Source organism: Mobula birostris, chromosome 15 (genome assembly GCF_030028105.1).
Source record: "Mobula birostris isolate sMobBir1 chromosome 15, sMobBir1.hap1, whole genome shotgun sequence".
NCBI classification, from domain to species: Eukaryota; Metazoa; Chordata; class Chondrichthyes; order Myliobatiformes; family Myliobatidae; genus Mobula; species Mobula birostris.
The window spans coordinates 69,731,064-69,756,892 of NC_092384.1; the positions used below are offsets into that span (position 1 = coordinate 69,731,064).

General features: G+C 43.2%; 1 long non-coding RNA gene across 1 annotated transcript in view; it reads right to left on the reverse strand.

Annotated features, from left to right (window-relative positions):
• Positions 1-18,557: 18,557 nt before the first annotated feature.
• LOC140210728 (uncharacterized) overlaps positions 18,558-25,829 on the reverse strand; it is a 46,043-nt gene continuing 38,771 nt past the window's right edge. Inside the window, exon 4 of the long non-coding RNA XR_011889288.1 lies at positions 18,558-19,103. This is a non-coding gene — a long non-coding RNA (uncharacterized lncRNA). The remainder of the gene's footprint in view (positions 19,104-25,829) is intronic.

Below are 25,829 nucleotides of genomic sequence, written 5' to 3' on the forward strand. Positions count from 1 at the left end.
GTTACACCTACTGTATCACCTTGTGTTGCTCTCTCCCCTCCCCCGTCTTTTAAATCTACTCCTCATCTGTTTTTCTCCAGTCCTACCGAAGGGTCTCGGCCCAAAACTTCGACTGTACCTTTTTTCCATAGATGCTGCCCGGTCTGCTGAGTTCCTCCAGCATTTTGTGTTTGTTGCTTGGACTTTCAGCATCTGCAGATTTTTTTTCTTGTTTGTTAAGTATCTCATGGATAACCTCCTCCATTTAGACTGTATACACTTTTTTTAAAAAAACCTCTCTTCTCCCCTCCCCCACCAAACTGTAGATACAAAAGCCTTTACTGTTTCTTGGTACATGTGACAATAGTAAATCATTATCAATATTAATGCAGTACTAAGTAGACACAAGATGACTAAATGACTGTCAAGCCCGCAAACACAAGGAATTCTGCAGATGCTGGAAATTCAAGCAACACACATCAAAGTTGCTGGTGAACGCAGCAGGCCAGGCAGCATCTCTAGGAAGAGGTGCAGTCGACGTTTCAGGCCGAGACCCTTCATCAGGACACATGAGAGAGTAGTAGTCCTGATGAAGGGTCTTGGCCCGAAACGTCGACTGTACCTCTTCCTAGAGATGCTGCCTGGCCTGCTGCTTTCACCAGCAACTTTGATGTGTGCTGCTTGACTGTCAAGCCGATACTTTTCTAAACACAAGGTTCTGAAGTTGCTGGAAATCCAGTACCACATACAGACAGAATTCTGGAGGAACCCAGCAGATCATGCAGCATCTATATTATAGAAACACAGAAGACATAGAATTATATATAGTACCCTCCCACGCCTCACAGGTACATCGGGCAGCAACCTTACCATTTCTTTAGTGGTTGTCTATTTTACAAGTTGCTAGCTCAGATGGAAAGCTGGCAAAGAGCCGGCTGGATTCGAATCTGGGATCACTCGCCATGCAGTCCAGTGTGGATGCCACTACACAACCAGCTGGCTATGCAACATTGATGGAAAGGAATTAACAGTTGGCGTTTCAGGTTGTGACCCCTCATTGACCCAGAACATTGACTGTTTTTTTCCTCTCCATAGATGTTGCCTGTCCTGCTGAGTTGTTCCAGCATTTTGTGTGTTAAGCTGATACTGTTCGAGATTTTGATGGAGTATCTTCTCCAGCTTTTACATAGCTCATGATAGTTCATAAATTAGTTCATCTGAAGGTGCCAGGCGATGACAAGGAAGATTGTGAGATCAAGAGCCCATCTTTTTGTACAAGAGGTCTGCTCAACAATCTTTTAACAGTGGGTTAGAAATTATTCTTCAGTCTTCAAAAGCCACATGGTATTTACATTGTGGCATAGCTCCATGTAACTCTGTCATTACTGGAGTGTAGAACCGGAGACATAAGAGGCTGCAGATGCTGGAATATGGAGGGAAAACAAGTTGCTGGAGGACTTCTTGCATACAGTTGAGCAGAAGATGTGCAGTGAGAGTGATTGTCTTGGGCCTTGTTATTTGGAATGCAAGACCCTGTTGGACATTGGTAGCATAGAATACAACCAAATCCAGTTCACTGGTTCATGGGCGAGACCAATGGTGGGGGAGCTGCATTGGCTCAGTTGTGGTGAGAACTAGACCTAGGCCAAGGTTGCGGGTCACCTGTGTCAGTCACCCAAGGGAGGAAAGGATGAGGCAGTGCTGCCCTCTGGAGTTCATTCAGTAGAAGAACAAGCTGGACCAGGACAAATCTATCATGCCACACAGGAACTTGGGTGATTTTTCTTCTCTTGGTGACTGTATGCTTTTTTTTTCTGAAATTGTAACCATACGTACAATTTGTGCTGTGTGTTGTGTGCTGTTGGTAATGTGTTTTATACCTTGGCCCCAGAGGAATACTGATTTTTTGTGACTATATTAATGTATGGTTGAATAATAATTACACGAAGTTGAACGTGATAACATCAACTGGACTTGGCCTACATAAATTTGGTTTGCATCCATTCCCCAGTACAGGTACACATCACTGTGCTAGTGTAGTGGATCTGCCTCTGAGGCATTCCGTCTCACAACCTGTCTCTGAGTTAGGTCCTTAACATCGTAGAGACTTGAGGATAAAATTCTTAACTGCTGCTCCCATGTTATACCGAGGAAGTGTTGAATCTGTGCAGTATAACTCTATAACTGTAGAACTCTACTCTCTCATGTGGAATTTGAAAATCCCATGGCACCACATCAAAGAAAGACATGTCTGTTACTCCTCGTGGACCCACAAATCAAGAATTATTTATTTACTCAAATTATAAAAAATCAGATGATCTGATCATTATCATTTAACTGTAGGAGCTTGTGATTCAAAAAATTGCAGCCAGGTTTCCTACATTTACACAAAATCAGAATCATGTTTATTGTTATGAAATTTGTTGCTTTGCACTAGATTTAGTACAGTGCAATACATAAAATCTATGAATTTCAATGAGAAGTATATATGCACTCAGTAGACACTTCATTAGATACACCTATACAACTGCTCGTTAATGAAAATGTCAGCCAAGCATGCGTCGGCATCTCAATGCATGAAAGCATGCAGACATGGTCAAGCGGTCCAGTCCTTGTTCAGACCAAACATCAGAATTGGGGAGTAAATGTGATCTAAGTGACTTTGACGTGGTGGAATGTTTGTTGGTGCCAGATGGGGTGGTTTGATTATCACAGAAACTGCTGATCTCCTGACATTTTTTCGAGAGAAGGGGTTTCCAACATGTTTTATGCTATGGATCAATACCATTAAGCAAGGGGTCTGTGGACCCCATGTTGGGAATCACTACACAGAGTGGTGCAAAAGCAAAAATAAAAATCCAATTCAGTGGGCAAAAAAGCCTTGTTAATGAAAGAGGTCAGAGAAGAATGATCAGTCTGGTTCAAGCTGACAGGAATGCAACTGTAACTCAGATAACTATGGGTTACAACAGTGGTCTGCAGAAGGTCATCTCTGAATGCACAACATGTTGAACCTTGAAGTGGACGGTTAATAGCAGCAGAAGACCACACCAGGATTCACTCCTGAACCTGATAAAGTGGCCACTGAATTGATGTCATGAAATTTGTCGTGTGGCAGCAGCACAGTTCAACACATAAAAATTACTATACGCTACAATGGATAGATAGGTAGATTGATAGATAGATAGGTAGATAGAGTGAAAGATAAATAGATAGGTAGATAATACAAAATGAGGAATAGCAAGGTAACAGCAATTAAACTGCAAATACCTTACTGATTGTAAATCAGATCAGGATGCTTTGAAAGGAATGGGAAGACCACTGTAGAAATGAAGGTCTTTCTATTTATTGAGAAAGGATGATTAGTAGGTAAGCAGATGGTATAAATATACCTAGTGTTGATACTGCTGATATTCATCTTCAGCCACCAAATATCATTGATCAGATCAGACCGGGTAAGGAAAAATGGGGTTTTAAAACAGTGCCATGTTTTCATACTTGTAAGTTTTGTTAAAATATTCCATTTTCAATACTTGAATTTGGATTCTTCAGTAGCCATGATGGAATTTGAAACCATGATGCAATATCATTAATACAGTAATTAGTACCTCCTAAAACAGTAATTTAACCTCTGTTAATTTACTTTGTCTCTGTCAACTTTCCTTCCAGTCATGATGAAAGGTCTTTGCCCAAAAAGATCGGCTGTTCATTCATTTTCCTCTATAGATGCTGTCTGCCCCGCTGAGCTCCTCTAACATTTGTAGTTGTTGCTTCAGATTTCCAGCATCTGCAAAATCTCTTGTGTCTCATTTTAGCCACTCTGCTGCTATCGACTAGAATTGTTAAATCAATGACCAGTTACCTGAGGAAATAAGTTCTCCTTAGTTAAGAAAATAAGAAGCAGGATAGATCATTTCACCATCAGAGTGAATTTTGTCATTCAATGGATCGATAGCAATCCTTTGTCTCAGCACTACAATGGACTTGGCTTTGATTTAACTATTTTATATACTTACTGAACTGATTTACTTTTTTCTATATTATCATTTATTGCATTGTATTGCTACCGCTAAGTTATAAAATTTTACGACATAAGCCAAAGATATTACACCTGATTCTGATTCTGTTTCTGCTCTGGTTTGTCTTTGATTGTATCTTTGTTGCCTTTTTACAGTAGGATCTTGCTTTTGTACAGTCTTTTTTCATAGTGTGATATAATTTTATTATACAGTAATTGTCTGTACTTATGAGCCTATAATCTTTCTGTAAAAAGTACTATTTCTGCAAGCAGCCTATGTGCTACACCTGCCCATTCACCTCCTCCCTCACCTCTATTCAGGGACCCGAACAGTCGTACTACTTCACCTGAGAATCATATATTGTGTCCTGTGCTCCCAATGCGGCCTCCTCTACATTGATGAGACCTGTCGCAAATTGGGGAACTGCTTTGTTGAGCACCTCTGCTCCATCTGCTAAAAGCAAAATATTCTGATGGCCAAACATTTTAATTCTGATTCCCATTCCCATTCTAACAGGGTGGAGGAGTCACACCATACTGTATTATTAAATCAGTAGTGCAAAAGAAGTAGTGAGGTAGAGTTAAAAGTCTATTCAGAAATCTGATGGCATAGGGAAAGAAGCTGTTCCTGAATCACTGAATGTGTACGTTCAGGCTCCTGTACCTCCTCTCTGATGGCAGCAGTATAAAGAGGGCATGTCCTGGGTGATGGGGGGCCTTAATGATGGATGTCATCTTTTTGAGGCATTGCTCCTTGAACATGTCCTGGATGCTAGGGAGGCTAGTGCCCATGATGGAGCTAACTGAGTTTACAACCTTCAGCAGCTTATTTTGATCCTGTGCAGTGTCCCCACACCCACATACTAAACAGTGATGCAGCCAGTCAGAATGCCCTCCACAATCTGTAGAAATTTGCAAGCGTCTTTGTGTCATGGTCCAGTCCGTAAAGTCTGCATTTCAGTTCATGGTCCGGTCCATTGACCCTTGTTCCAGGTTTTCTGGTTTACCCTGTTTCTGTTGAGCACTCTAATTGAGGCACATGATTCTAGTTTGGGAAGACTCATAAATACCTCCAGAGAGCAGGCCTTGGTTGCTGGATTGTTCCTGTCTGAATCCCTTCCCTGCCTTCAGTTGCCTTGCCTCTGACCCTTGCTTGCACCTTGTCAGTCTTGCCTTGGAGCAACCCACTGGTGGAAGGTTAGTGCAGTCATTGAGATATGGATTTGGCTGTTCTGTAGACTGCTGAGGTTACTGGTTGCCTTGAGTCTTGGAGCCACCCTGGATCTAGCTTCCTTTCTGTCCCTTGCCTCTGTTGTGGAAGCCAGGCTGTTTGCCATTACCCTGCAGTTGGTTCTGTCCCTTCCTGTCTCTTGCCTCCATTGGGTAGAGTTCTGTATCCTGCCCAGGAGTTGCCTTGAAGTACCCTTGCCCTGTCAAGTCCTCATCTGGCCCCCAAGCCCCCAGTCATGTCCTGTTCTGTAGTCCCTTGCCTCTGTTGGGTAAGCCAGTCTGTTTGCCGCTACCCTGTGGTTGGTCCTGTTCCTTCCTGTCCCTTGCCTCCATTGGGTAGAGTCCTGTGTCCTGCCCAGGAGTTGCTTTGAAGTACCCTTGCCCTGTCAAGACCCCAAGACTCAAGACCCCAGTCACGTCCTGTCCTGTAGTCATGTCATGTCCTTGCCTGGTTCTGGGGCCTGAGCCTGAGGCAAGACCCAGCCTCTGGGGCCTTGTTCAGTCTCTGGCTCAGAACCCAGGTTCCTAGTTCCATGTCCCACATCTGTCAGTGTCTGTGTCTTGCATTTGGATCTGTTCCCAATGCCCCCGTTATGACACTTTGGTGACAAACCAAATCTCCTCAAGTTCCTGATGAAATATAGATGCTGTCTTGCCTCCTTTGTAACTACATTGATCTGTTATGCCCAAGATAGATTATCAGAAATGTTGACACCTAGAAATACCTGCATCATGTCCACAATGTTCTGCAAAACAACACAGAACACAACAGAACCAGGTGCATTGAGATGAGGCTCCTTAAGGGCCATGTTAGGGATCTGGAGCTGCGACTTGATGACCTTCAGCTAATTAGGAGAAGTGAGGAGGTGATTGATAATACCTAGAGAGGTTGACCTGACACAGGAAGACCACAGCGAATGGGACTCTGGCACTCTGCCCAGTGCCGTGATCAAGACAGCAAGGAGAAATGCAGTAGTTATAGGGGATTTCATAGTGAGGGGTTCGGACAAGAGATTCTGTGAGCTGGACAAGGATACCCGGATGGTATGTTGCCTCCCTGGTTCCAGGGTACGGGATGTCTCAGATCGGGTCCAGAGTATTCTGAGGAGAGAGGGCGAGCAGCCAGAAGTCTCGGTACATGTTGGTACCAGTGACATAGACAGTAAAAGAGAGCAGGTGAAGGAAGATTACTGGGAGCTAGGAAGAAAATAGAAAAGCCAGACCTCCGGAGTAATAATCTCAGGATTACTGCCTGAGCCATGCGCTAATGAAGGTAAGAATAGCGGAATTAAGCAGATGAATGTGTGACTAAGTCTGCAGGGGGCAGTGCTTCAAATTCTTGGATCATTGGGATCTATTTTGGGAGAGGTATGACTTGTACAAAAGCGTTGGGTTACACCTGAACTCAAAGGGTACTAGTATCCTGGCGGGATTATTTAATATAGCTATTAGGGAGGGTTTAAACTAAGTTGGCAGGGAGAAGGAAACCAGGGTGTTACGGTCGAGGAAGAGGAGAATAGAAATAAGTCAAAGATACTGTGCAGCAAAAATGGCAAGAAGGACAGGCAGGTGAATAGACAGGATAATTTGCTGTGTGTTAGAAATATAGCAAAATTGGTAACAGATACTGATGTAAATGTACTGTACTAAAATGCATGCAGCATTAGAAATGAAGTGGATGACCTTGTTGTACAGCTACAGGTTAAAAGATAAGACATTGTGGCCATCACCACAATGTCTCCTGGACCGGATGAGGTGCACCCACGGGTTCTGAAGGAGGTGGCTTTGGAGATTGTGGAGGCATTGGAAATGATCTTCCAGGATTCAGTAGACTCTGGCATGGTTCTGAAGGACTGGAACGTCACAAATGTAGTTCCACTGTTTAAGAAAGGAGGGAGGCAGCAAAAAGAAAATTATAGGTCTATAAGTCTGACATCGGTAGTTGGAAAGTTATTGGAGTCGATTCTCAAGGAAGAGGTTATGAAATGCCTCAAGGTGAATGACAAGATAGGCCGAAGCCAGCATTGTTTCATGAAGGGAAGATCCTGCCTCACCAACCTATTGGAATTTTTTGAGGTAATTTTAAATTTAACCAATTTCCCCTGGGATCAATAAAGTATGACTATGACTAAATAAGATTGACAAGGGAGAGGCTGTGGATGTTGTGTATTTGGATTTTCAAAAGGCCTTCGATAAGGTGCTGCATAAAAGGCTGCTTAATAAGATGAGAGCCCATGGAATTACAGGAAAGTTTTTGAAATGGGTGGAGCATTGGCTGATAGGCAGAAAGCAAAGGGTAGGAATAAAGAGATCCTATTCTGATTGGTTGCCGGTTACTAAGTGGTGTTCTGCAGGGGTTGTTGTTGTGGCCACTTTTTACGATGTATATCGATGATTTAGATTATGGATTAAATGGTTTTGTGGCTAAGTTTGTGGATGACACTGAGATAGGTGGAGGAGCAGGAAGTGTTGAAGAAACGGAAAAGTTGCAGAGTCTTGGTCAGTTTAGGAGAATGGGCAAAGAAATGGCAGAGGAGATATAATGTTGAGAAATATACGGTTGTACATTTTAGAAGAAGAAATAATCGGGTGGATTATTATTCAGGTGGGGAAAAAAAAATTCAAAAATCGGAAGCACAAAGGGATTTGGGAATCCTCATGCAGGATACCCTAAAGGTTAACCACCAGGTTGGATTGACAGTAAGGAAAGTGAATGCTATGTTGGCATTCATTTCAAGAGGAATAGTGTATAAGAGTAAGGAGGTGTTGATGAGGCTCTATGGGGCACTGGTGAAGCCTCATTTGGAATACTGCGAGCAGTTTTAGGCCCCCTATCTTAGGGATGTTCTGATGTTGGAGAGAGTTCAGAGAAGATTTACCAGGATGATTCCTGGAATGCAGGGGCTAACATATGAGGAGTGTTTGTTGGCTCTTGGGCTGTATTCATTAGAGTATAGAAGAATGAGAGGGGATCTCACGGAAACATTTTGAATGTTGAAAGAGTTGGACAGAGTAGACGTAGAAAGGCTGTTTCCCTCGGTGGGTGAGTCCAGGACAAGAGGCCACAGTCTTAGAATTAGAGGGCACCCATTTAAAACAAAGATGAGGAGAAATTTTTTTAGCCAGAGGGTCATAGATTTATGGAATTCATTGCCACATACAGCTGTGGAGGCCTGATCATTGATGGTTTTAAAGGAGGAGATTGATAGGTATCTAATTAGTCAGGGTATCAAGGGATATGGGGAAGAAGCCAGAAATTGGAACTAGATGGAAGAATAGTTTAGCTCATGGTGGAGTGGTGGAGCAGACTCGATGGGCCGAATAGCCTACTTCTGCTCCTTTGTCTCGTGATCTTGTGAAACAGAACATACACAAAATACGACTCCTCGAGGTTTTGTGCGAGTTGCTTGGATTTCCAGCATTTGCAGATTTTCTCTTATTTGTGAAAACAACATACCAAGCAGCAAAGCAAGAAGCTCTATTCCTCCCTCCCTCATTACCACCCACCCACTCGTGCATGTACACATTACTCTAGCCCCAAGCCAGGCCGTCTTCAAACACCAGATTCCAGTGGATTCATGGATTTGCAGACTCGGGCCTCTCATTATTGGGCCTCAAATTTTGGACTGACTTTACTTTATTGTTGCCAAACAATTAATACTAGAACGTACAATCATCACAGCGATATTTGATTCTGCACTTCCTGCTCCCTGGAATACAAATATTAAATATTAAAAATAGAAAAAAATTAGTAAATATTAAACATTTAAATTATAAATCATAAATACCAAATAGAAAAATGGAAAGTAAGGTAGTGCAAAAAAACCGAGAGGCAGGTCCGGATATTTGGAGGCTACGGCCCAGATCTGGGTCAGGATCCGTTCAGCAGTCTTATCACAGTTGGAAAGAAACTGTCCCAAATCTGGCCGTACGAGTCTTCAAGCTCCTGAGCCTTCTTCCGGAGGGAAGAGGGACGAAAAGTGTGTTGGTTGGATGGGTCGTGTCCTTGATTATCCTGGCAGCACTGCGCTGACAGTGTGCGGTGTAAAGTGAGTCCAAGGATGCAAGATTGGTTTGTGTGATGTGCTGTGCCATGTTCACGATCTTCTGCAGCTTCTTTTGGTCTTGGACAGGACAAATTCCATACCAGGTTGTGATGCACCCTAGAAAACTGCTTTCTACAGTGCATCTATAAAAATTAGTGAGGGTTTTAGGGGACAGGCCAAATTTCTTTAGTTTTCTCAGGAAGTAAAGGTGCTGGTGGGCCTTTTTGGCAGTGAACTCTGCATGGTTGGACCAAGTCAGGTTATTTGTGATATTGACCCTGAGGAACTTAAAGCTTTTGACCTGTTCCACTTGCGCGCCACCGATGTAAATTGGGTCGTGCGGTCCGCTACTCCTGAAGTCAACAACCATTTCCTTCGTCTTGCTGACGTTGAGGGATAGGTTATTGTCTTCGCACCATGCCACCAGGTTCTTAATTTCCTCTCTGTACTCAAACTTATCATTACCCGAAATACGGCCTACAATTGTGTCATCAGCAAACTTATATATTGAGAACAAGGTGGATGATCTTAAAGGGAGACTCACCTACTGCAGGGAGATACAGAATTGCTGTGTATTCTGTTTCACCGAGACCTGGCTCTCCCCTGCCACCCCCGACTGTGCCATCCGACCGGAGGGATTTTCGATCCATCGGATGGACCGCACGGCATCTTCGGGCAAGACGAGGGGAGGTGGTGTCTGCTTACTGATCAACACTGCATGGTGCTCGGACACAGTGGCACTGACAAGCTCCTGCAGCCCAGATCTGGAACACCTGTCGGTGAAGTGTCGTCCCTACTATCTGCCACGGGAATTCACCTCGGTCATACTGACATCGGTCTACATTCTCCCCCAGGTGGACGTGGAGTGTGCTCTGAACATACTGTATGCAAACATCAGTGAACTTGAGACCAGGTATCTGGAGGCTTTGCTCATTACAGCCAGGGACTTTAACTAGGCCAACCTTAAAGGTGCTGCCAAAGTTATACCAACGTTTCTCCTGCCCCACCAGAGGCCCGAGTATACTTGACCACTGCTACACAACAGTCAAGGATGCCTACCGTTCCGTCCCATGACCTCACTTCGGAAAATCGGACCATCAGGCCGTACTCCTCCTCCCGGCTTACAAACAGAAACTGAAGCGGGAGGTCAGGGTGTCAAAAGTAGTGTCGCTTTGGATGGAGGAAACGGATGAGGTCCTCCGTGACTGCTTTGAATCGGTGGACTGGTTAGTATTCAAGGACTCGGCAGCTAACCTCGATGAGTATGCTTCAGCTGTCATGGACTTTATTTGGAAATGCACGGAGGACTGTGTTGCTCGCAAGATGATCTGGGTATTCCCTAACCGGAAACCTTGGATGAATTGAGGTCAAGCCCCTTTTAAAGGCTAGAGCTGCGGCTTTTAGGTCCGGGGATATCAGTCGCTACACGGAATCCAGGCGTGAACTCCGGAAAGCCATTAAGGGTTCCAAGAGGCAATATCGAGCCAAGTTGGGAGGCCAGGCTAACCAGAGAGATGCCAGTAGATTATGGCAGGGTCTAAATGAGATCACTGGGTGCAAAGGAAAGGCTGGGAATATCAATAACTGTGGCGCTTCTCTTCCTGATGAACTTAACATATTCTACACAAGATTCAAACAGAAGAGGAGCGTCCCGCTCCCTCCGGATGAACCGGACCTGGTGACATCGAGATTCATCGTCACCGAGGAGGATGGTAGAAGGGCCTTCCTGAAGATAAATCCAAGGAAGGCGACGGGCCTAGATGGCGTCCCGGGACGGGTTCTCCGGGCCTGTGCAAACGAGCTAGCTGGAGTGGTTGCTGACATCTTGCTTCAGTCTAAGATCCCCTCCTGTTTTAAGAAGACAACAATTGACTTTTGATCTATGTTATGCTTTGTAAGTCCAGAAGCTAATCAGGAGAAAAGCATTGGAGTCGGGCTACTTGCAGACTTAGTTTTTTTTCCCTTTTTTTTTCAGTGAGGTGCTTACATCTGACGAGGTGGCATAATGACATATGCCATTCACGGTTGTCTTATATGTAACTGGATTATGTAAACAGACAAAAATGCTTAATCAAACAATATATTGCTGATGAAGTCCTGCCCTGATGAAGGGTCTCAGCCTGAAATTTCGATTGTTTATCCCTATTCATAGATGCTGCCTGACTAGCTGAGCTCCTCCAGCACACTGTATTACTCTAGATTTTCAGCATTTGCAATATCTCTTGAGTCTGTATTGCAATATATTTCTAATATTTATCAAATATTACTGACCATTTTTAATACATTACAAACTGGACTTCCAATTGACCTTCAGGCTTCAGTCTGGAATTCCGATCAACCTTTGGGCTTTGATCTCAAGTATCAACCCTGGACTCTCAAATGATGATGAATGAGAGCCCAAACCCCAGGCCTTGAATAGTGGACTCACCAATGATTGGACCCAGAAGACTCGGCTTTGAACTCTGATCTTGCTGTTGAGGTGTCTCAGAATGTCCTCACCAGTTAGCTGGCCCATCATCAAATCATGCCTTTTCCGCTGGTCCTCGAACACAGAGGCCTAAGTTTTGGCCTGTCCTCTAATTCCCCCACATCTCTGTCCCTAAGCTTTATCCTGACCACAGTTTCCCTGCCTGTCCCCAAAATAATTCTTACAAGCCTAAAAAAATCCTAAAAAATAGCTAAGCTCATTGAGGTTCATCGTGACCTCAATGGAGACTACAGCTCGGCACCATTTTGAGTTTCAAGTTGAATTGAATGAAGCCACTCAACACAACAGTTCTCAAGTCTACACACACCATTTTAGTTTCTGGAGCCTGGCCTATAAGTTAAGGCACTTGTTTCTATGTGCCCCACTTGCTCTGACCAACTTCCGTACAGCGAGGATACCTTCGTTTTCACTCCGACCAGAAGCTCAGGTTTCAGGTCCAGGAGTTCATCTATAAAAAGTTTGTAAGCCATCTTATCTCAAAATGGCTTGAGTTTCCAGCTTCTTTCCAAATCCATACCTTGGCTTAGATTTAGGGGTAAGCCTCTCATAGGGCCTGGCACAAGTTCAGGAATTGCCTGCTGCTAGAAACAGATTTAGTATATGCAAAAAGGAATTTCACAGAGACCAAAAGAAATAATTATACACAGCTCATATTTCACATAGTTAATATGATCCCATGCAGTTCACAGGGTTCAGATACTCGATCTGTAAGTATCCACCATAAACACTTTGGATTAGAGAGAATAATTGTCAAAGTCAGGCGGACTGATGCAACTACATGAGTATTATCCTTCATGTTCTTTGGCATGCCCATATTCTCAGATAGATTTCAAATGGTTAGAGAGAATTCTGAGAAACCTACAATTTTAGAATACATTGCAAAGAACTCAAAATATCCCATCTCAGAGCACAAGAATCCAGGCAACACTCCAGTATGGTACAAGGAACATTATGCTGTCAGGGTGTCTTCTTTCATATGGAATGTCAAACCCAGAACCGTTCTGCTTTTTTGGGCAGATTAAGAGATCTTCTGCCTGTATGTCAGTTGCATTTAGTATCCTGGGTGTTACTTACCTCCCAACCTTTAGCACTAAACCCATTATCTAGTTGCTAGCACACTGCTGTTGGTGTGAATCAGCATTGTGTAAATCAAAAAAGAAAAGTTGTCGGTGCTGGAAATCTGAAATGATGAGTTTGGGTCCAAGTTGTCCCTCATATCTCCTTTAAACTTCCTTCCAATATATTGGAAAAAGATGATGTATAAATATAATTAATGTGGTAGACCTAATGGGTGGTGGAGTGGAGATGCATTTCTACAAAAGGTGTAAGGTATCCCTTCCCTCCACAAGCCTGTAGGCTGTCTCTGAGCAAGGTATAGCAACTGCTCAGCTCCCTGATCAGGGTTACGTGAAGCCATGGGAGCAGGTGGTGGATGGTCGTATGAGCAGCCGGTGCATATCACATTCCTGGCTATGCGACCACTGACACCAGGCAGACAATCTCTGAAGAGTATTGACGATGGATGGGGACATCTGGCTTGTAAAGACACTGCCCAGAAGAAGGTGATGGCAAACCACTCCTATAGAAAAATTTGTGAAGAATAATCAGTTATGGATAGAGAAGGAAAACTGTGATTGCCAACATCATACAACACGGAACATAATGATGATGAATAGATCTAAATTGTTTCCCTTTTCCACAGATTCTGACTGACCTGCTGTGTGTTTCCACCTTTATTCATGTTAGTTGCTGTGTTTCCAGTGGTAGCTCCATATGAATGGCAGTGATGGAAATCAGGGCAGCTGAACTGCACAAAGAGACGGAAAGCAGATAGGGCTGACATGTTGGAAATAGCCTGGAGAATGAAGGTCAGACGTGGCCTTTGCTACACTTTCAAAAGGAGTAGTATAGAGTTAAGCAGACAGCGCAATTGAATAATTGTTTCACAATGACAGGAATCTAGTTCCAATCCTGGACTTGGATGCAGTCCATCTGGAGTTTGCATAATCTCCCTTGGATAAGTGTTTCCTGCCGGTGAACAAAGAATATAGAACATCAGAGCACAGTACAGGCCCTTCAGCCCATGGTGTTATACTGACCTATTAACCTACTCTAAAGTCAGTCTAACCCTTCCCCCTATGGATTCCATATCTTTTTTTCTTTTCAGTCATTTCTTAAATCTCCCTAATGTGTCTGCTTTTAAATCCCATCCCTGACAGGGCACTCCTGCACCTACTACTCTCAGTGTAAAAAAACTTACCTTGGACTTACCCTCTATACTTTCCTCCAATTATGTCCACTGAAATTAGCATTTCTACCCTAAGAAAAAAGTCTCTGGCTGACCACACAATTTATGCCTCTTATCATCCTATATACCTCTGTCAGGTCAACTCTCACCTTCTTTCACTGCAAAGAGAAAAGCCCTAGCTCACTCAACCTATCCTCATAAAACATGCTCTCTAATCCAGGCAGCATCCTGGTAAATCTCCTCTGCACCCTCTCTAAAACTTCCACGTCCTTCTTATTATGAGGCGACCAGAACGGAACACAATATTTCAAGCGTGGTCTAGTGGTCTTATAGGGTTGCAAAATTGCTTTGGGCTGTTTTCTTCTCACAGCCAAGGAATATGCTGGTTGTCAGGTTAATTTGTCGCTGTAAGTGTTCCCTACTATGCAGAATTGCAGTATCTAAAAGAGCTTCAGATTCAGAATTGGGTTTAATATCATTGACATATGTTATGAAATTTGTTGTTTTTCTGCAGCAGTGCAGTGCAATGGTGGTGAGGAAGAAGCTGTTCCTGAAACACTGAGTCTGTGCCTTCAGACTCCTGCATCTTATGTCTAATGGTAATAATAAGAAGTGAACATGTCCTGGGTGATGGGGGTCTTTGATCATGGCTGCTGCCTTTTTGAAACATCACATTTTGAAACTGGCGAGGTTAGTGATGATGGGAATGTGAGGAGATTTAAATGGGACTAAAGTAGGCTTAGTGTAAGATGGGTGCTCATTGATCAGCATAGACTCAGTGGGATGAAAGGCCTGTTTCCATGCTGTACTGTATGACTCCAGAAGGTGTGGAAAACTTCAGCAGAAGTCAAGTTGCAAGACAGAATAATTTTTTTTTTTTATTAAGTGCAATCGTGAACAATAGCCAGATCAGAAATGCTGATCAAGTCAACTACTTAAAGAGAACTCTGATAGGCCAATCAGATGGTTCACTGCTGCTCAGCGACAGAACACACAAAAAAATTGTGTACAATGAATACACACAAGCACAAAGGTAAGAATACGCAAGTGAAATTAGTCAATACTTTATCAGACTCAAGCGAATATAGAACATCGAATGGTATGGCACAGGATCAGACATTTTGGCCCATCAATTGAAAAGCTTCTTAAATGCCATTCCACTACCAAGCCTGACTGCACGTTCCAAGCATTTACCACTCTCTGTACTGAATAGAAGCTGCCTTGACATCTCTTTTAAGCTTTCCTCCAATATGTTGGGAAAAAATGTATGTGCAATTAATATAGTAGCTACAGTTTCCTTAAGTGACCACTTCAGTAAGTACCTCAGCATCATTTGCCACAAGTGGGACTTCCTGGTAGCCAAACACTTTAATTCCCATTCCCATTCTGATGTGCCAGTCCTCTTGTACCAAGATGAGGCTACCCTCAGGGTTTGGGAGCAACATTCTGTCTGGGTACCTTCCAACCTGATGGCATGAATATCAATTTCTCCTTCTGGTAAACAAATTCCCCCTCCTCCCCTTCCTCTGTTACCTACTCCAACCTTTAACTTCTTCTTACCTGTCTATTACTTTCCCTGAATCTTCTTCTCATTCCCTTTCTCCTATGGTCCACTCTCTTCTACTCCAGATTCTTTCTTCTTCAGCCCTTGACCTTTCCCACCCACCTGTCCTCACCTGTCACCTACCAGCCAGTCTCTTTCCCCTTCCCCCAACCTTTTTATTCAGGCGTCTTCCCTCTTGTTTCTCAGTGCTGAAGAAGGGCCTCTGCCCGAAACATTTACTGTTTATTCTTTTCCACGGATGCTGCCTGTCAGCCGGTGGTGTAGCAGCATCCACACTGGACTTTAAGATGAGTTGTCCCGGGTTCGAATCCGGCCAGGTCCTTGCACACTTTCCATCCGTGCAGTGTTGAGTGTTGAACTGGCAACCTGGCTTCGTAAAAAGCAGACAAATGCTAAAGAAACGGTAAGGTTGCCGCCCAGTGCGCCACTAGATGTGGAGAGGAACAACAAAACAATGGAGGCTACCTGACCAGCTGAGTTCCTCCAAAACTTTGTGTGGGTTGCTTTGCATTTCCTGCAGGTTTTCTCATGATTTTGAAGTTACAGGTCTGCGTCAAGAATATGATTCCTATTTGTCTTTAGTAATGAATATAAGAACAATGTATTGTACAAAACATGAGAGAGGGGAGCAGGAATAGTTTTCTTCCCCATTCATTAAGATAAAGGCATATTGTATTGGTGCTACTTTCCTGCACTAATCATATATCCCTCGCTTCAGTGCAAGCAATATGCATCCATCTCTGCTGTGAACATGCTCAGCAAATCACCCTACTAACCCTCTTGAGTAGAGATTTCTGCAAATTCACTACCTCTGGTTGAAGAGATTTCTTCTCAGCTTTGACCTGAAATGCTGGCCTCTTATTGTGAGACAATAGCCCCTGGTTCTCAACATTCAAGCCTGGGGAAACATCAATTCCTCATCCACCCTGCCAAACCCCATAAGGATTTCGTGTGTTTCAATGAGATCTGTTATAACTAGATGGAAACAAATGCAGTATGGAATGTGAGTTTAGTTATATTTGAAGCACGTTGGAAAGATGATCCATTGGGATCATCAGTGCCAGGGGAAGATACTGTTAAGCTTAGTTTATAATTTAGGGTTTGCACTCAAAAGGGCTTAAATATGAATTTACACTCAGTGAGCACTTCCTTGGGTACCTCTTCTACCTAATAAAGTGGCCACTGAGTGTATGTTTCTTCTGCTGTAGCTCATCTATTTCAAGGTTCAACATGTTGTAGTTCAGAGATGCTCTTCTGCACACCACTGACATAGTGTGTGGTTGTTGGAGTTATAGTGGTCTCCCTGTCAGCTTGAAGTAGTCTGACCTTTCACATCAGCATGGCACACTCAGAACACACTGGAGGAACTCAGCAGGTCGGGCAGCATCCGTGGAAGAGATCGGTCGACGTTTCAGGCCGGAACCCTTCATCAGGACTGAAGAGGGAGGGGTCAGGGGCCCTATAAAGAAGGTGGGGGGAGTGTGGGAAGGAGAAGGCTGGTAGGTTCCAGGTGAAAAACCAGTAAGGGGAAAGAGAAAGGGGTGGGGGAGGGGAGGCAGGGAGGTGATAGGCAGGAAAGGTGAAGAAAGAATAGGGGAAAGCACAATGGGTAGTAGGAGGCAGAACCATGTGGGAGGTGATAGGCAGCTGAGGGAGGGGGCTGAGTGACATAGGGGTAGGGAGGGAGAGGGAATTACCGGAAGTTGGAGAATTCTATGTCCATACCAAGGGGCTGGAGACTACCTAGACGATATGAGGTGTTGCTCTTCCAACCTGAGTTTAGCCTCATCATGGCAGTAGAGGAGGCCATGTATGGACATATCTGAATGGGAGTGGGAAGCAGAGTTGAAGTGGGTGGCTACTGGAAAACACAACACGCTGGCAATCAACAAGGCAATTTTGCCTTCAGAACTGCCACTGACTGGATGTTTTTTACTTGTTTTTCACACCATTCTATGTACACTCTTAAAAACTGCTGTGCATGAAAATCCCAGGAGATCAACAGTTTCTAAAATATTCAAACTACCTGTCTAGCAGCAGTAATCATTGCAGTCAAAATCACTTAGAGCACGTTTCATCCCCATTCTGATGTTTGGCCTGATCAAGAACTGAACCTCTTGACCACGTCAGCATGCTTTTATGCCCTGAGTTGCTGCCACATGATTGGCTGATGAGATAGTTGATTAATAAGCAGGTGTACAGGTGTGTATAATAAGTCGCTATTGACTATATTTGCTCGCATGTATATGTATCTTTGAAAATAATTAGTTAATTATAAAATTTCACATGTATATAACAGATGTGTTTTTTTTAACTTCCTTTTCTAAAAGGGAATTCAGTATAATAGACATTCGGTGTGTATTCCCCTTTCAAATCTATGTATGCTGTGGTATGACTTCAGATATATCCGTGAGACTGACACTGCTGGGGTTGCGAGTTGATTGTCCACATTAAAGAGTGTTTGATTAATAAGTGGAAGTTAAATTTAAAAATTGCAATTGCTTATACCGATGGTCTCTTAGGTTTTAGAGACATTCCCTCTTCCCCACCCTCCCTAGTGTTTAACAAACTTTTGTCCCTTCCTAGTTCTGACAATGGGTTTCCACAGTGAAATGTTAGCTCTGCTTCTTTTCCCACAAATGTAGCCTGACCTGCTGAGTAGTTTCCAGCATTTCTTCTGGGTAAAATGGCCCAATTCTGCTCAGATAAATTGTCTTCTGTTTTAGATTAGATTATGAGAACACTCAGTCCTCTTTTATTGTCATTTAGAAATGCATACATGCATTAAGAAATGATACAGTGTTTCTCCAGAGTGATATCGCAGAAAACAGGACAAACCAAAGACTAACACTGACAGAACCACATAATTATAACATAGTTACAGCAGTTCAAAGCAATATCATAATTTGATGAAGAACAAACTATGGGCATGGTTTATATAAAAAAAAAAAAAAAAAAAAAAAAAAAAGTCTCAAAGTCCCCAAGTTGATCGACTCCCGCGTCCCCGATAGCAGGCAGCAAAAGGGAGAAACTCCCTGCCATAAACCTCCAGGCACCGTCAACTTGCCGATGCCTTGGAAGCAGCCGACCACAGCCGACACTGAGTACGTCCATCCGAAAACTTCGAGCCTCCGACTAGCCCCTCTGATACAGTCTCCCGAGCGCCTTTGACCTCACCCCGGCCACTGAAACAAGCAAAGCCGAGGATTCGGGGCCTTCTGCTCCGGAGATTCCGGTTACCACACAGTAGCAGCGGCATCGAAGCGGGCATTTCAGAAGTTTCTCCAGATGTTCCTCTGTACTCTCACGTCTGTCTCCATCAAATCAGAATTGTGCACGGTGCCCTACTTGACAGATTACAGATATCATTCACCGGAGAAGCCGCACGCGCTGCCGTTGCGCCACCATCTTCTCCTCCTCCTTTTAATATGAATTTTACAGTTCCATCCAGGTCAAAGGTAGAGGACAGGCTAAGAGTGGTCTATCGGACCTCCAGGTTTGGGGATTCATCTCAGGGCTAAGTACCCTGACTGGTGAAACAAAATTGTTACAGAAACAGCAATGAAGAATCATCTACATCTGAGTACAATGGTATTCCTGAATCTCCACCCAGGAGTTGCATGACTGACAGTAGTGAAAATCACAAGGAAGCTACTGACATGATGAAGGAAGCCCTGAACACTGCCAGAGTGGTGTAACAGGCAGTAACTAACTAATAACATTATATTTCAATTCATATTTTTGAAGACGTTACACAGTAGTACAATACATTTTCTATGAAGAAGTTGAGTCTGAAGAGACCACGAGAAGCAAAATCCTATGAGATAACAAGGAGCATTAGAAATAGGAGACCCGATGATTTTAAAGGGAGTGTGGGAAACAGGGCCCAGCCAAGTCTAAAGGGACAGCAGAAAATGAGGCTCTAATGAGTTCAAAAAGGCACCAGTGAGTTCAAGGGGAGCATTGGAAATGGGGTCCCAGTGAATCTATAGTGAGTATGAGAAATGTGACCCCAATGAATTCAAAGGGAAAATGGAAACAGGTCCCAGGGAATCTAAAGTGGGTATGGGAAATGTGACCCCAATGAGTTCAAAGGGAGCTTTGGAAATGGAGCCAGTTTACCTCTATATGAAACAGACAATGAACTATTGAGATTCCCAAACAATCAGATTACAGGCTGAGGGTAGCAGACACCAACAGAATCAACAAACTCATTTGTAAGGCCAGTGATGTTGTGGGGATAGAACTGGACTCTCTGACGGTGGTGTCTGAAAAGAGGATGCTGTCCAAGTTGCATGCCATCTTGGACAATGTCTCCCATCCACTACATAATGTACTGGTTGGGCACAGGCGTACATTTAGCCAGAGATTCATTCCACTGAGATGCAACACTGAGCGTCATAGGAAGACATTCCTGCCTATGGCCATCAAACTTTACAACTCCTCCCTTGGAGGGTCAGACACCCTGAGTCAGTAGGCTGGTCCTGGACTTATTTCCTGGCATTTACATATTATTATTTATAGTTTTATATTACTTTATTTGTACTCTATTCTTGGTGCAACTGTAATGAAAACCAATTTCCTTCAGGATCAATAAAGTATGACGATGACTATATTGGAATTTAAGAGTCATATTCCAAGGGTACCTGTTGTGGCTTAGTCATTAACCTTGTGTTCCCTAATCAATAGTTTGTGGATTAAAATTCCAGTCATAAGCTGTTGCCATGAAAGTTACTACACACCAACACACGACTGAGGGAGGACACCATTGGAGGGGCCTCCTTCTTGAAATTAAAGCAAGGCCTTTTCTAACCTGTGAGATGAAAACAAAAGATCTAATGTTAGAAGAGCAAAAAAAAAATCCTCTACACAGTCTTACTGTCTATTTTTTCTATTTAAGAAATACAGTATGGTAACATGCCCTTCAAGCCCAATGCCCAATTACACCAGTGTGACTAATTGACCTACTAATCTGTACGTCTTTGGAATGTGGGAGGAAACCAGAGCACCCAGAGGAAACCTGTGCAGTTATGGGGAAAACGTACAAACTCCTTACAGGCAGCAGCAGAACTGAACCCAGGTCAACATCATTAATAGTATTATGCTAATTGCTATGCTACTGTATCGTCCTAAATATCTTTGTCTCTCGTAAACAACTAAGAAAGATCATTTGCCCATTGCTGCTTTGGGAGCTCTTACTGTGTACAATTTGACGGTCATAATCCCATAGTTCATCAGTCACCACCATCAAAGAAAAGATTTCATTGGTTGTAAAGAAACCTCTCACAAATGATGAAATTTTTATGTTTTTTGGTAGGAAGAGGAAATAATGAGATAATACGTGTAATATCCACAAGCCTGCTTTCTTTGATGTGTGACAGGATGCCAAATTTCAAGCTCCCAGAAAGATTGCATCCAGAAACTTTTCATTTCTAGTGGGTGAATTTTCCATTTGTTGTTTCTAACTGCCCTGCTCCAGCAGAAAATCAGCAATTTCTTTCCTCAAGGGAGGCTTGGGGTTTTGGAGTTCAGCGTTCAGTTGTGGCATCCTCTGTAAGCAAATTTATATGTAGGCAAGTTTGTACGTTCCTTCCCATGTGCCTGTGGTTTTCCTTCAGGTGTTCTGGTCTGCCCCTCAGTCCAAAGGCGTACCGGTTAGCAGGTTAATTGGTCCATAAGACTGTAAGACTATAATATATAGGAGCAGAATTAGGTTATTCAGCCCATCTCCTCATGGTTGATCTATTTTTCCTCTCAGCCCCAATCTCCTGCTTTCTTCCTTCATGCCCCGATCCATCAAAAATTTATCAACCTCTGCCTTAAATATACATAACAACTTGGCCTCCATAGTGGCCTGTGGCAACTAATTCCACAGATTCACCACTTTTAGGCCAAAGAAATTCCTCCTCATCTCCATTCTAGAAGGACGCCCCTCTATTCTGAGGCTGTGTCCACTGGTCTTAGACTCGCACACCATAGGAAATATCCTCCCCACATCCACTCTGTCAAGGTCTTTCGGCATTCAATAGGTTTCAGTGAGGTCACCCTTCATTCTTCTGAATTCTAGTTAATACAGGCCCAGAGCTATCAAGCACCCCTCATATAAAAAGTCACTTAATCCTGGAATCATTTTTGTGAACCTCCTTTGAACCTTCTCCCTTGTCAATGCATCCTTTCTAAGAAAAGGGGCTCAAACCTGCTCACTATACTTCATGAGGCCTCCCCAGTGCTTTATAAAGTCTCAACATTACATCCTTGCTTTTATATTCCAGTCCTCTTGAAATGAATACTAACATCACATTTGTCTTCCTCACAACAGACTCAACCTGCAAATTAACCTTTAGGGAATCCTGTACAAGAACTCCCAAGTCCTTTTGCATCTCAGATTTTTGTATTTTCTCTCCATTTAGAAAATGTTCAACCTTTACATTTCTTCTACTAGAGTGCATGACCATAGTTCCTGACACTGTATTCTATCTGCCATTTCTTTGCCCATTCTCCTAACCTGCTTACGTCCTTCTGTAGCCTCATTTCCTCAGAAATACTTGCCCCTCCACCTATCTTTGTATTATCTGCAAACTTTGCAACAAAACCATCAATTCCATCCTCCAAATCATTAACATATAACATTAAAAAAATCAGTCCCAACACAGATTTCTGTAGAAAACCACAGGTCACTGGCAGCCAACCGGAAAAGTCTCCCTTTATTCCTACTCTTTGCCTTCTGTCGATCAGCCACTGCTTTATCCTTGCTGGAGTCTTTCCTGTAATACCAGGTGCTTGTAGTCTCTTAAACAGCCTCATGTGTGGCACCTTGTCAATGGCCTTCTGAAAATCCAAATACACAACATCAGCTGATTCTCCTTTGTCTATCCTGCTTGTTATTTCTTCACAGAATTCCAATAGCTTTGTCAGGCAAGATTTTCCCTTGAGGAAACCATGCTGACTATGGCCTATTTTATCATGCGCCTCCAAGCACCCCAAAACCACATCCTTAACAATCGACTCCAGCGCACACATGTGATTAAATGTGTATGCGTGAAACGACAAGTGTGAATGTATTTACTTATACAAATGTGTTTGTACGTGTGTTTTAAAGTGAAGGAGGGTGAATGCGGCAGGTATGGGCCGATGGGTCTAGTGAGAATAACAGCTTGATGCACTGAAAGGCCCATTAATTTATTTACTTATTAATTAGTTAGAGGTATGGCATGGAACAGACACTTCCAATCCACTGAATCGCACTGCCCAGCAACCCACCTACTTAACTGATCACAGGACAATTTACAATCGCCAATTAACCTACTGACCAGTATGTCTTTGGACTGTGGGAGGAAACTGGACCATCAGGAGGAAACCGACCGTCGCACTACCATACTCTTTCTGTGCGGTAGTGCTCTGGGACTCTATGACAGACACTAAGAATCAAACACTCTGTGTCCTGCAGCTCTGACTGAGGACAGAACGTAGTTCAGCTGCACTAAAGGCTTCAGTCCTGAAGTATCATCCACTGACGCTCACTCCCACCTGCCGATCACTGAGAGGTAAACAGGGTTGGCTCAGTGCACTGTAGACCCTCCTTCAGCAGGGGATCACTGACAGCAGAGTTGGAGGGTGTAGTTGAGTGTCGGGGAGGAGATTGAAAAGGTGACGAGGGAGGAGATATAGGATGGGATGTCAAGAAGGGGTGAGGAAAGTACCCCTACTAAAGAAGATATTCACCCATGCCCAATAGGATCTTGGGTTCACATGTAATTGGTTCAAAATTCATTCAGACAGAATCAATTTTGTTTGGAATATTGAGCTCAAACTAAAGGGAAAACATCAACATATTGATTTAAGAGAATTCCATTTTGACAAAAGGATGAGTGTAAATCAGTAAAAGAGGGCAATAGATTTCCATCTTATTTGGAGCTAGAATGTGATTGAGTAATCATTGCCCTTTACTAAGCCCAAATGACTTACATTCCATTCAAAGGCAGTTTTACATGATGCCTATCTGGAGTGTAAGAGGCTGTTCCAGTCTGCACTGCACATTAAGGTCAAAGGTTCAAGTGCCACTCCAGAATCTTAAGCACATAATCTGGTTTGACACTTCAGCTAAGTACTGTCAGTGGTGCTGTCAGCCTGCTCTATCAACGTGAGTGCTTTGACAAAGAGTAGGGGAGTTGGAAATGAGATGCTATTGCAACATCTTGGGCATCTCATACTTAAACCACAACACAAACGAGCAGGTCCGCAAGACCATCCAGCACCACATTGGCCCCCATGAAGACCTTCTCACAACAGTGAAGAAAAGAAAGCTGAGATGGTACGGCCACGTAACAAGATCTAGTGGCCTTGCAAAGACCGTTCTACAAGGAACTGTGGAGGGGAAAAGAAGGAGAGGCAGACAGAGGAGAAGATGGACAGACAACATTAAAGAATGGCCAGGGAAAATATTTGCGGTGACCCAGGCTCTGGCACACAACCGTGACAGATGGAACAGACTGGTGCAAAGCTTGACATGACGGCTCCCGGATGACTCCACCAGGAGTTAAGGGCGCAAGGCAAGGCAAGTGGAGTTCTCACAGGGATCTTGGCAAATACTTAACCTGATCACAAAGTTTTCATTCCAATAGCTAACATTACAATATGCTACTGTACTCCACCTACAAATTTCAGACTCTTGTAGTAAACTAAAGCAAATTTCAGAAGCGTGTTGATACTATATCATGCAGATGCTGGAAATCTTAAATATTCTCACCATCTGGCAGCATTAAGGAGCCAAAGCCCCAACCTACTATGGAAATTCTCTTTTCTCTCCTCTCTCATAGGCAGGAGTTACAAAAGTCTGACAGCACGTATGAGGCTCAAGGACAGGTTTTATCCCACTCTTATCAGACACTTGAACAGAGCTCTTGTATGATGTTTGGACGCTTTACCTCATTGTTGAGCACAGAACAGTACAGCACTGGAACAAGTCCTTTGGCCCACAGTGTTGTGCCAAACCAATTAAATTAGTAATCAAATAGCCAACTAAACTAATCTCATCTGCCTAGACAACTTCCATATCCTTCCATTTTCCACACATGTGCCCATCCAAACGTCTCTTCAGAGTCCTTAATGTATTTGCCTCTACTGCCACCCCAGGAAGTGCATTCCAGACACCCTCCAAACTCTGTATAAAAAAACTTACCCCTTACATTTCCCTTGAAATTACCCTCTCTCACCTTAAATGCATGCTCTCTGGTATTGGACATTTCAATCCTGGGAAAAAGATATTGTCTGTCTACTCTCTCTATGCCTCTCATAATCTTATGAACCTCTACCAGATCTCCCTTAGTCTCCGCCACACCAGAGAAAACAACCCAAGTTTGTCTAAACTCTCATTATAGCACAGGTGCTCTAATCTAAACAGCATCCTGATAAACTTCTCCTGCACCCTTTTCAATGCATTGACATAATGGGGCAACCAGAACTTTGTGCAGTACTCCAAATGTGGCCTAATTAGAGTTTTATAAAGCTTCAATATAACTTCATGACTTTTGAACTCAACCCCTTTGCCTTCCTAACCATGTTATCAACGTGCATAACCACGGTCAAGGAGCTATGTGCTCATCAGTACTGTTAAGGGTCTTGCACTTAACAGTGTACTCTCTCTTTACATTTGATCTACCAAGACACAACACTTCACACTCGGCTGGTTAAATTCCATCTGCCATTTCTCCACCCACATTTGCAACTGATCCATATCCTGTTGTATTCTTTGCCAGTCTTCTACTATCCACAGTAGCATAAATCTTCATTTCATCTGAAAATTTACTAACTCACCCATCCACACTTTCTTCCATGTTATTAATATACATCACAACCAGCAGAGATTCCAGTGCGTATCCCTGCAGAGCACCACTAATCACATACCTCCAACTAGGATATGTCTCTTCAACCACTACATTCTATGAAAAAGCCATATACAAGGTATACATATCTTGTATACCTACACTGCACATTTCCAGAGTTTTTACACTTTATTCTCCACTGTAATTGTTTTACCTTATTCTCGCTCAATGCACTGTGTAATGATTTGATCTGTATGAACAATATGCAAGAGAAGCTGTTTACTGTATCTTGCTATACATGATAATAATAAGCCAGCACTAAAATTTTCCAGCCTCTGACATACTTTTGATTTAGGGTTACTTCCAGGATCAAGTTTATCATCAGTGACATATGTTGTGAAATTTCTTGTTTTGTGGCAGCAGTTAAAAGCAATA